The sequence below is a fragment of the Homalodisca vitripennis genome, chromosome 4 (genome assembly GCF_021130785.1).
Source record: "Homalodisca vitripennis isolate AUS2020 chromosome 4, UT_GWSS_2.1, whole genome shotgun sequence".
Classification (NCBI taxonomy): Eukaryota; Metazoa; Arthropoda; class Insecta; order Hemiptera; family Cicadellidae; genus Homalodisca; species Homalodisca vitripennis.
The window spans coordinates 91557598-91570805 of record NC_060210.1 but is presented as its reverse complement, the minus strand read 5'-3'; positions in this window follow the sequence as shown (position 1 = coordinate 91570805).

The following is a 13208-nucleotide window of genomic DNA, read 5'->3' as shown; positions in this document are numbered from 1 at the left end:
TTGTCCATACATCTATTTAAGTCTAACATAAGTTTTAATGTAAAAATAAGTAGGGATTTAATTTAATTTGGAACTAACTTCTTTTTCAAGCTTTTAGATAAGCTTCCATTGAGTAATAATCAACTACCAACCTAATTTCATCAAAAAGTGGATATACCTGCGGTTCTACACGCCTCAATTATTGTAGTTTTGGTGGGTAAATTAAACTGCGATAGTCTAACATAAGTTTTAATGTAAAAATAAGTAGGGATTTAATTTAATTTGGAACTAACTTCTTTTTCAAGCTTTTAGATAAGCTTCCATTGAGTAATAATCAACTACCAACCTAATTCCATCAAAAAGTGGATATACCTGCGGTTCTACACGCCTCAATTATTGTAGTTTAGGTGGGTAAATTAAACTGCGATAGTTTTATATATATATATTATAATAATAATAATATATTTATATATATATATATATATATATATGTATAATTGAAGGAGTATACTTTGTCGAATCACTTAGACGGGTAACCTTTAGAAACATTTGTGTGACTTTATATCTGTGTCATCTCTTAAATTATAACTCTTCCATGGCACTCATTTTTTCATCCCTCTCAAAAAGATACATTTAAATATTTACTGATCATATAGTTTTTTTTTAATGAGTTAAAAAAATTCTTAACTGTATGCAGTGAGATATATACGTACTGTTTTGTAAACTAGTGTAGATGTAATTTGTTGGAAATTTTAAATATTTCTTTTCATCGTAAATTTAAAATATATAAATATTTGCATTCCGTGCTTTCAATTATATGTTTGTAATTTATTGCTGACAATCGTATTTTTTAAGTTTCGAGTATATCGTGGTAACACCATGAAAGCATTTATTTTCTTTAGGGCATCGTAAAAGTATGTAAAGAATTGTTAAAAGAATCATTAAATTGAACATTTGCAATAATAGAAATCTATAGGATGTATAAAATGTTATGAAAAGGTCTAGGTTTATAATTTAGACACTATATAAACTGTGAAATGTTATTAAAATCTTTGTATGGGGAATCTAATTATTAAAATAGTATAATAAATGTATATGTAATTTATGGATAATTTATAATCATACAAGAGTTACAAAGATATGGTGGGAATGATTGATTCAAAGTGAATGTTGAGTTTAGTTCCATTTCACCTTCCGTTAAATGCAACAGGGTCTGAAATTGAACACTGTCCAAGACTTACAATATAAAAACCAAACCCCGAGTATTTGGTAATATTGCGTTTTTATTACAGGACAAAATTATTATATCATATTATTTATTTCTTTCTCAACAGGTCGTGACACAAGCGGTACAAAGAAGTTTTCACGAAGTTTTTAGTTTTCCAAGGTTGAGTTTGCCTTGTTGCCCCGATCTATAATATACATCAAAAAGTGTATACTTATGGCCATTGTAATTTACGTCGCTCTATGTCATTTCTGATACTATATTTTAAGTTTGCCGTATTTTCCCAATCAATAAAATATATATACAAACATTGGCCTAAGAAGACATTGGTATTTCTGTCAAAAACCTACCAACGTGGGGTTTGTTGTAAAAACGACACTGTTAATAAAAAACTTACCTAAATAAAATAACTTTGTAATAAATAACTGTTATTAAATAAACAACGTTTGAGCTGTAAAGTTTCGATAAGCCTTAGAGCTAGTGTCCGGCTGGCCAGAGAATGACGTTGTACAAACCGAGTTACAAGTTACAGTTTGCCAAGTTGAAATTTGCAACATCAAAGTCTTGATCGATTTGAAACTTCAATCAGTTTTTGACTTGCCACTAAAACTATGCATTTGAACTATTCCTGCTACACATACTGAGTTTCTTTCTGTTTTACTCAGTTATTACAAGTTAATTTCTTATTTTAAAAAATAGTACTTTAAAATCAATTCGTACAATACGAGTATAATTTATCGTATAACACGCCTATCAGTGACCACTTATCTACTCAACGATCTGAGAACAATTTAAAGTCACTTAGGTTGCAAAAGTTTGTCTTTTAAATATGTAAGTCTTGGAAACCTACTTGATCAAAAACCGTGGAATTTCGATCTATTTTTAGTTTCATAGTAGGGTTTGCCTTGCTGTCCCGATGAAGAAAGGTACGCATAGAAAAGGTTGTCATTCGTAGGACTCAGAAGGCTTCGGTTAAAAGGTGTCTATTCTAGCCGTGTAAATTCACTTACGGAGCCACAGATGATTTTGCCTTGCTCTTCCGATAAAAAAATAAATACGCATGCAGCTTCCGGAAAGCTATTTAGATTTAAAAGCGTCTACTTCCGGCTCTTGTAATCAACTTTCGGTTTAAGATATTGTAAGTGCCACACTTTAGTTTACTTGGTCCCAATGAAGAAAATATACATTACATACGTAGGGCTGACAGCCTTTTGCTATAAAAATACTTGGATGTTATAAGGGAAATTTCCTTACCTAAGCTGATTTCAAAATAACCGTTTATAAGATTTTACATTAAAGATGTCTTGTTGTTTTGTCGGCCTGTATACTGGAATAAGCGGCAAATTCCGGTATGTTCATGTTCAGTCCTGTGTTTATCCTTAAGTCACTGTGAAAATGCCATACAACAATCAGTTTCGACTACCTTATGTGAAACGTTTAACAGCGTTGTTCGTTGGGTTTTATAAAAGAATTTGTGTTTTTTTTTTTAATTCGTTACTGCAGCAATATAAAGTTTTCCGATTTCTGAAATATTTCGGGAAACTTTTCCGATTTTCATGTAAACCTTCACCAGATTTCAACGAATATTTTAAAAGAATTAGCCATTTGGTCCAGCTGGTCTTGAGATTAACACTTAGCGATTCACTCTGCGATTCATTTTTTTTATAAAATTTACTTATTTAATGCAATTATGTTTTATAAAATTTTATTTACATAAAATACAGTGAAACCACTTTAGAAACTCGACTATTCGCCATGTTAAAACAGCCATTCTTGTAATTTTATTGAAATCCCTACTTTGTGGCTTGATCCTTAGGTTTAATGTGTAGGAATATACTTTAATCTCATAACGTTAAAAGTACTTTACAGAATACTTAATTTTAATATGTTATAACGTGTTGTTCCATTGAGTAGAGACATTTTACAGTGATTTTACAAGATAGTCCAACATATGTTGTTAAATCTGAGGTCATTCATGTGGTGTCTGGTCGTTGCCCTACATTTGTGGTTAACATTGAATTAGCGGCTGGGATACACCCTGTATATAAAAGGTTCCTAATCGGTATGCACGAAAATTCCATCCTCTTTGTGAAAAATTCTAAATTAGTTTGGACTGATTAGTTAATAGACTATTTGTAAAACTGTTTCATGATATTTTAGTACGTAATTCTAAACACTATAATCATGTTTAGTTATTTATAGAAACGGGTTTGTTGAGTTTTGAGAATGAGTGGTAGAGAGAACTGTATAGCTGTAGCTACACTTCTCAATACAGTAATTTTTACTTCAATTATTTTCATCGTACAAATTTATTCTAATCTTATATAAAAATATGATGTTATATAATCTTTATTTCCATGTCTTACATTTTTATTTTCAGATTAATGTACAAACATACTTTTAGGTCATATATAGTTAATCAAACATTCAATGAAGAAAACTCTTCATAATTTAAACTTAAACACATCTTTAAATTCTTCTTCACCGTCATGTAAATCGATGTTTGTAAAAAGCATTATTAAAATAATGCACATTCTAGAGTTGTTCAATGTGTATATTATGAATGAAATTGTAAAGATAAATGTCTATGTTGTAATTCCATGCATATGTGTTGCAAGTTTAGTGTTTTCATTGTATAGTAGTTTAATCCACTGAATGATGGTTACTGAATAATGCACTAACCTATTTTTATTGCGACAACCTTCTTCATGACATACTGTATGGAGCTCACGAGAGTAGTAGCGAGAGGAATGCACCCTCTACCTGTCAATCACTCTTCATCCATTTCTAAAAACATTGGACTTGCTAGAGTACAAATAATTTACTTACTTTTTAAGTACTTCATTCATAATTACAATAAAGTATTATGATCTAACTAGCTATTTTCTTAAATTGGAAAACATTTATGTTTGCACAATATTATTAAACATATTGTTTCGGTCGTTGTTCTCGTTTTATTTTTGTCTATGATATTATAGTCATTGGTTATTAATTCTAATGTTGGCAATAGTTTTAATATGATTGTAACATTAGTTAATATTATTAATTGTATTGCTACTTTTTAATTATGTTTATGACATACATTAAACTACAAGCATAAAAAAGTATTGACAACACAAATACAAAAGAGTCGGTCACCTTAAAAATTGTTACCATAAATTAGGAAATATATATTTAAATAGGCACTATACATATTTTAAACGTACAATGATTATTAATACATTTCGTTTAATCCTAAATTACGTTTACTGATTACATAATGGACGGGATTAACTATACTGTTAGCAACGACTAAATTACATAAGGTGCGGACGAGTTTACACTAGGGTAGAGAAGTGGAGTAAATATAGCGACATATTTTTGGAATGGCTAGTTCAAGAAATTCATTCGAATCTACCCTTCTCCGTTTACGTAAAGAAAATTGTGTACGGTGGCTTTTTGTACTCAACAAAAATGTACAGTAGTTAGTGTGGAGTGGAGAATAAACAAATGGCTGACTGGTCTGTCTGAAATGTGCGTCAGCAGAATGCATACGCGAGTCAGGCGCGGCGGCGGAGCAGATAACACTGCTGATAACGAAAAAGACACTGCGTTGCCTTTATGATTTCTGAGAAGTATTTTGTTGTGTGTATTCATTGCAAGATTGTATGAAGGTAGAAGTAATGATGGGATACATCTTATTCCTGTTCTATGAACTATATAAGAATTTACAAGCCCTCGAGATTCAAATATATATACTTACACGTTACACGTGTTTAGTACTGTGCATCATTATTTTAAATAATTTAAATTAAATGGGTTTGTTTCTGATTCGCCTGAGACTGTTCTTGTTATTATTATCGTTATTCTCTTTATTATGTAAAATGGAGAGTCCTCACTTGCCTAAGTTATTGTTAATCCCTATGTCCGCAATTACTTCGGAATAGGCATAATTTGGCTATTTTTTAAATATTGAAAAGTGAAAGGTTTTTTTTGTCTATCCACATATTTGTTTGCGATTTTACATACTTATTATTATTGAAAAAGATAAGTATTGCAGTGGTTTAAGATGCTTTCCTGTGTTCACTGCCAGTATCTCAATACAGATAGATCATTATCAATTCATTGGTAAAATGGTAAAGAAGCTCTTTAAATGCATGACGAGGACATAGTTAAATAAACTGAAACTATAGAGAGAATTTGCATCTGCAATTGGTATAGAGTATTAACGATCAAGCTGTTACTAGTAACAGTTCAATTATGAAACCCAACACTTGGCTGACGACGAGGTAAGATACCAATTTCATTTAACGCCAATGAAACAAAGAAAATAATTGTAAGAAATAATTATTCGGAGAAATATTTCTCTGATGAGATGAGTTCGTTCTAATAGGTACAAACTGCATTAATTTGTAAAACTTTCTTAAACATAGTATAATATACTTCTATATTCACATATAATGCAAAATCAAGAATTCACTGACTATAAAATGTGTAACTTATATAAGATAAGGTTACTTTAAAATAACTAAAATAAATTCCTGAGAATGTGTGATTTATTATTTATGGCGAGTGTTAAACGAGGCCTCTCCGGAAAGTTTCTAATGAACGAAGTTCCATTTCTGTCTGTCTGTACGCACGATAATTTTGTTCTTGGATGAGTTTATCTGGAGGGTTAAAAATTGGGCCATCTTTGATATGTCTATATCAGTATTGAAAATATTATCCTACACATTGGCCACGATGGAGTCTCAATTCTGTCTGTCAAAAAGTGAGTCTGATTGTATTGGTGGCTAATTATGTTTAATAACGAGCTAGTTTGCTGGATTGGTCGACTTCACAGATATAATGGACATTTGACTTAACCGAATATTTCATATTCACAGGAAACGAAAAGACAATGGGCTCATTAACCGTGCGTTGTTGCTTGGGCTAAATGTTGGGAAATGGGTAAACGGAACATTCTTGTCTCTCCGTTTTGTGCCGTCTTGACATACTTTGTTGCCTCATTTTTACTGCTCAGGGCGGTGTTGCCTCAGTAGTCTGACTTTTTAAGCGTTTAAACAAGCAGACACCGGCCAGAAAACCTTGTTCAAGTAAGTAACTTTGAGTTAAAAGTCTATCATTTTAAATAGCGGTTTACAAAATTATTTGTCTAAGATAATAGCTTTATTAACTTCATTTAACGTGATCAATGCCAACTTTTTTAACTGTCTGGCCAAGAATAAAAGTTAAAATGGTAATTTAATAACAAATTTTTCATTGACAGTAATTCTAAAATTAAATACTCAAAATCAACACACTTGTACTTATCTTGAACAAACATTTTAACTTAATCGGATTTTAAGTTTCCGTTTTAAGAATTTTCAATTATTTTCATTGCAGCTTAGAATATAATAGAATGTAAAAAATTCTTTATTGAAGCGAAATTGAGGGTAATGTCTTACATTAACCTCTTAAACCAAAAATAATGTTAACAGTACAAAAAAGGCTTATCTAACTAAAATGTAATGACACAATATTCTATTCACTCTTTCATTCACAAGCACGATTCAAAGAGTGAATAGAATAACTGCCGCCCGCCACAATCATCCGGTCCAGGTATCTTTGTTTCAGCTCCGCCACAAACCGTTCCCGGCTCTCAATTTGTTTGACATAATCTGGTAAGGAGTTCCATAATCTACAGGCAGTGACGGTGATGAATCAGTTACAGGTTGTGGTTCTGAGAGATGAGACTTAGTGCACCAGTCCGAGTTTTCCTTGAGCCACTCCCTGCCAAAAACTTGTTTTCAGATAAATATTTTTGTTAATCTGTATTAAGTATGGTTTAAGTTATAATTTGCTTCGTATTTCTAAAAGCAGAAATAAACAAGCTAACTTTTAATATAATTTCCGTTATTGCAACTCTGCTATTTAGTCTAGGGTTAACGTTTAAACTCAGATATTTACACCTTTTGATTCTCCAATAAAGCGATTCGGGCGTATAACCGACACCCCACCCCCCTGCCACCTCTAGATGCGGCTCTGGTAACGTACAACCTATTTATCGGTTTTAAACTTACATTGAAAATACCCGGCGTCTTGAAATTTGGAACTGGAAAACATTGCAAAAAATTCATATCACTACTTTACACAATAAACACTCGAATATTATTTGCTCCAAGGACAGTGCCCTTGAAATAGAGGCAATACTTCCTCTTACCTAAAAACCAATGGATGTTTACACTATATAATGCAATTGTTGCTAATTTTATTGTTTTGCAGACGCAAGTGAACTGCGCTTGTGTCTAAGGTTTATAGAGATGTATAAGGAAATATTACAATAGAGTTATTGATTTATAAATCTGTGTGTGGCCTTGAAACATCTATTTTATAAAATTTGGCACCGTGAAATTCCGCTAACCGTCATTGGCTGAGCGTAGAGCTCAGTCTCTCCCATCACTTGATGACGAAAGGAGATTTCCGTGTTTGCGTGTCCATATCGTCATATACACGATAACTTTCGAATGAGTTAACATGAGGGTTGGAATGAGGTACGAAACTCCACCTCCATTCGTCTACTTCCTAAATCGAAATTGAAAATAGTAAGTATCCCTCCATTGGGAGGGTCTTCGGGCCAGGATGTTGTTCTCTAAACCCAAAGCTTCCCACGTGGCCTTTTAAGAATATTATTATTAGACATTACCATATTCAGTTGACTTTTAATTTTTAAAGTAAGTCGAGAAAATTTAATTTTCGCATAGGTAAGAACAAAGAAAGTAATGTCATCCGTACTCTGCGATGTATGAAGTGCCTGAACCAACGAATACTGAAATTGGTTCTAAACAAATTATATACAGAATATTTTATACAAGTAATCTGTTCTAGCCCAAGCTGCCATCAGTAATGAGGGCAGGGAATTATAGAGTTCTAGCCAATGTAGACATCAATATCACAGTTGATACTTACTGCTGTATTTTGAAACTTCTGGGAATAGAATTATGTAAACCTGTGGCTCTGGTGATTAAGAATTTTAACAGTCTCATGTTTTATAATAGTTCGTAGCGAAGTTATTCTACAAATATACAAATATATTCATGGGTGATACATAGTTAAAGATAAAGAAGTCTCAAATACTCTTCCTTTCCGAGTTGAATACTTTCGTACATCCATGTCACTCACGTGGGCGCAAGGTCCTCTGTGGCATTGCTCAATCACTCTAATTCCCTCCCTCTCCCTCACTCTCACTACCCCTCCTCATCACCCACGCATCTTCTTTTTCTTCCTTGGCTCTTATGATAACCCTCCGCCCCACTCTTTATTTCTTATTTATATCGTGAAATTTATCTCTTTAAAAAAAGGCCTTCTCATTCAGAAAAACATTCATATTTTTTAACTAGATCACCAAGAGCATAACAATTAACTGGTATCTTTGAATTCTATTTATATTTATATTTATATTGTAGCAAATAAACATTTGGTATTTGAACACGTTGTATCGTCGGTGACGTCACTGTCGCCTTACGGTAGGGTAGTATCACTTGTACATGTAGCAGGGAGTATGTCAAATCATTAGGCGTTGGACTACTCCACATTTAAGTAATACTTTTAGATATGTGAAATTGTATACCAGTATGAAATCAGGATTGTCGTTTTATAGTAATATAAGGGTAATGGATTAATAATCGGACTTTAGTAACAACAATTTTGGTTAATAATAATACTTAGTTAATGCAACATTTTTTTTTTAAATGAAAACTTTGTTGAAAGAGTGTTAGGCTTTCAGCATCTGCTGCTAAAAGAATAGCCTTGTCAATGAACCTCCCTTGCTCCAATGCTAACATCTTTAGTTAAGTGTTTTTAAACAAAGAACTTCCTAACCAGACATTTAAATGATCAAACGTTTTGAAAGCAATCTTTCTGTATCTTCTTCCTTTTCTCTCTAAGTATACGTTAAATATTTTTTTATTCATGACTGTAAAAGAATACGCTAGTTCTTCCCGCAACAGATTGAGTGATTATACTGTACTAAATATAATAAATCATTTAAATTCGGGTGCAAGTACAATTTTCTTTGTTGTGTATAAGATGCTACAATATGGTTTACCGTTAATATATTCTAAAACAATACAGAAACACTTATTAAATATATATGAGTAACTTATAAAATTCGAATCAGGTGTAGTAAAAAATCGGTTTACCGGAATACACTGGGCATAAAACTTCGCAATGATAAAATAGCATGATTTATAAAATGCTTAGTTCTAACTCAAATAATTTATTATATCAATTCCCATGCTCAATTCTATAGCAATAAATAGATGAAACATGATTTTACATTTTCTTTGTGAGAATAATAATAAATTGCAGTTGTAGAAAGCATAAAGCATATCGGTTTGTACGCATTGGATTAATACTTTATTAACTTTGAAAGAAAATACGTAGTAAAATAAAAAGTGAACTTTATATATTATTTTGACATATACCCATCGTAGTCAGTCTGATTTAGTCTAGATACCTGTACTGAAATAGCAATCAGTTAATGCTCCGTCATCAGTATCGTCGTGATGCGACAGCGAACCTCATGAGTAGGCGCTTTTCATGAGAGAAAGACGAAATGTATGCCTTTGACATTCGTTTTATATATATATGTCAAAAATAAGTCTAAATTTATGAGTATAAATGTTACTGCTAAATTTAAATTAAAATAATTGACTTAATAATTGTTATTGCTATAGTAAATGAGGTAAACTGCATTTATGATTGAGCTAAATTATAATAAAGTAGAAATACAGCTTGTAGACTTAAATGTGAATAAAATGGAACATACTAAATGCAATACTGCTAGGTATCTTTATGTCTATTCTTGGCCTAAAAGAATTTGAGATAAGGTCATGAAATTCCCGGAGCAAGCATTTATTCCAATGCAAATGCTAATATAAAAGCAACATCTTTTGTGTAGACAATCATTAATATCTTTAAGTCCGAGCGTCAAAGTGAAGTATATTACTCTAGGAGCTGAAAACATTTAATTTATATCTGTCTATTTAATGAAGCCTCAGTTCTATATAGGGAACACTGAGTTTGATAATGATGCATGTCACTCAATGAGATTTGCTGAGCTTTAGCGGACTAATTACAGTGATCTATGCGCAATCATGATAGCAACAATAAAATCGCTGAATAAATACATTTATAAAAGTTTTCAATACAATACTATGTGAAATATTAACACGTGTAGCCTAACTATAAACTGAACTATATATATATATATATATATATATATATATATATATATATATATATATATTAATCTTTTTGAACCGAGGTTCATTTCAGTAGACATTGATAAAATCATAGCAGTGCCATAACCGATTAAAATGTCCTTTTGTTTTGAAATATATGCCCAGTTCTCCAATGGTTTATTCTAAACTCTGAAATGGCAATCACTTAATGTTTCTGGCAACAACAATGTTGTGTCCTGGCAGCGAACTCATCAGCGCTTGTCATGAATGAAACTATAGAGTATTCATTTGCGTTTTTTTTTAAATATAGAGATTTTTGAATGGGCTAAAGCCACTTAAACGCTAAAATTTATATTAAAGCACCATCACCGATATAAATGTTGATCCCACATTCGAGTGAGTCATTCAGCGCATTGCGGTCGTAAGTTTTTAGTTTAGAACAATTATAGTGTTTAAATCGTCCTAGTAAGTTATTTTTGTCAGAGATAATTGAACTCCTGAGTAGATTCCCTGTGTTTAGTGATTTGTATATAAAAAAAGCAACCATATAATACGTCAACATCACCAAGGATGACTGTTCAAACGTTCAAAAATATTACACTTTTCAACCCTCTCACCATACCTAAGTAATGTCTGGAAGGCCCGGTTGCTCCGCCATGCTTTGGAATCGTGTGTAAAACATCGTAGCGCACTCAATAGTGCACCTGATGGGTTAATGGAACCTAGATCTCTTCATCTACTCTTGATTTTGTAGTCTAGATGTTTACGATGTCGAAATGATGCGAAAAGACGTTTGAGCTTCTTCGTCACCGATTTGTTTAGGTTCTCTTCAGACGGATAGACTCAAGCTTCTATGAGTCAAGACTGTGACAGTATCATACTAAAACATCGTAGCGCACTCAATAGTGCACCTGATGGGTTAATGGAACCTAGATCTCTTCATCTACTCTTGATTTTGTAGTCTAGATGTTTACGATGTCGAAATGATGCGAAAAGACGTTTGAGCTTCTTCGTCACCGATTTGTTTAGGTTCTCTTCAGACGGATAGACTCAAGCTTCTATGAGTCAAGACTGTGACAGTATCATACTAAAACATCGTAGCGCACTCAATAGTGCACCTGATGGGTTAATGGAACCTAGATCTCTTCATCTACTCTTGATTTTGTAGTCTAGATGTTTACGATGTCGAAATGATGCGAAAAGACGTTTGAGCTTCTTCGTCACCGATTTGTTTAGGTTCTCTTCAGACGGATATAGACTCAAGATTCTATGAGTCAAGACTGTGACAGTATCATACTAAAACATCGTAGCGCACTCAATAGTGCACCTGATGGGTTAATGGAACCTAGATCTCTTCATCTACTCTTGATTTTGTAGTCTAGATGTTTACGATGTCGAAATGATGCGAAAAGACGTTTGAGCTTCTTCGTCACCGATTTGTTTAGGTTCTCTTCAGACGGATATAGACTCAAGATTCTATGAGTCAAGACTGTGACAGTATCATACTAAAACATCGTAGCGCACTCAATAGTGCACCTGATGGGTTAATGGAACCTAGATCTCTTCATCTACTCTTGATTTTGTAGTCTAGATGTTTACGATGTCGAAATGATGCGAAAAGACGTTTGAGCTTCTTCGTCACCGATTTGTTTAGGTTCTCTTCAGACGGATAGACTCAAGATTCTATGAGTCAAGACTGTGACAGTATCATACTAAAACATCGTAGCGCACTCAATAGTGCACCTGATGGGTTAATGGAACCTAGATCTCTTCATCTACTCTTGATTTTGTAGTCTAGATGTTTACGATGTCGAAATGATGCGAAAAGACGTTTGAGCTTCTTCGTCACCGATTTGTTTAGGTTCTCTTCAGACGGATATAGACTCAAGATTCTATGAGTCAAGACTGTGACAGTATCATATTAAAACTCTGTACTATGAGGAAGGTAAAAAAAAGGAACTGAAGTGAACATTCGAATAACACTTACTGTATTTGTAAATATCAGTTAACACCGTTCATGGTAATCTTAGATCTGAGTCTTTGTATTTTTGGGTCTAACATCTCATCTACTAAAAAGAAATGCGACATGGCAATATTGTTAGAGAATCTTAACTAAGCAGAATAGTATTTTATTGAGTTTAATGGCTCCACCAATAATGACCATCCAAATACGAGAAGAATTCATCTTTTGGCGTTTTCTTTGAAAATTGAACCTTAATAATTGCCTTAATAATTCGTGATAGGATCCTTTGAATTGTTTCTGTTAGGTACTCAGTCATGAGGGGTATTTTCCGATTGTAGCCAACAGTGCGGGCTAACCACACAGGCGGCTGGACATTCGTGGCAGACCCTATGACAATTTGGTATGTTATCTGGTACCTTTAATTAGTTCTGCGATACAGTTTATGCTGTTAATTTCCTCCCACCGATACCACATACTAGAGTTGGGTGAATTAAACAAGTAAAAGAATATTAGTACTAGTGGCCTTTCTTTTTCTATTTATATCTATACTTTGTACTATTTTTGAAAAATTCTGTAACGTAAATGTAGCCTTACACTTACCAAATATCGTTTTCGTTTATACGGAAGCATATGCTTTATACAGGCAATGTAATAGTAGTGCACTATTTTTAGTCCAAAAACTTCTTATTAGAAACTACTTAGTACTTGTGCTACTAAGATATATTCCCTTCAGTTTTAAATTCATATATTAGAGTACAATAAACTGTCATTAAAATAAATTTTAAAAAATTTATTTATTTTAACAAACAATTTTTAGCATTATTGAAAGAGTTAAACC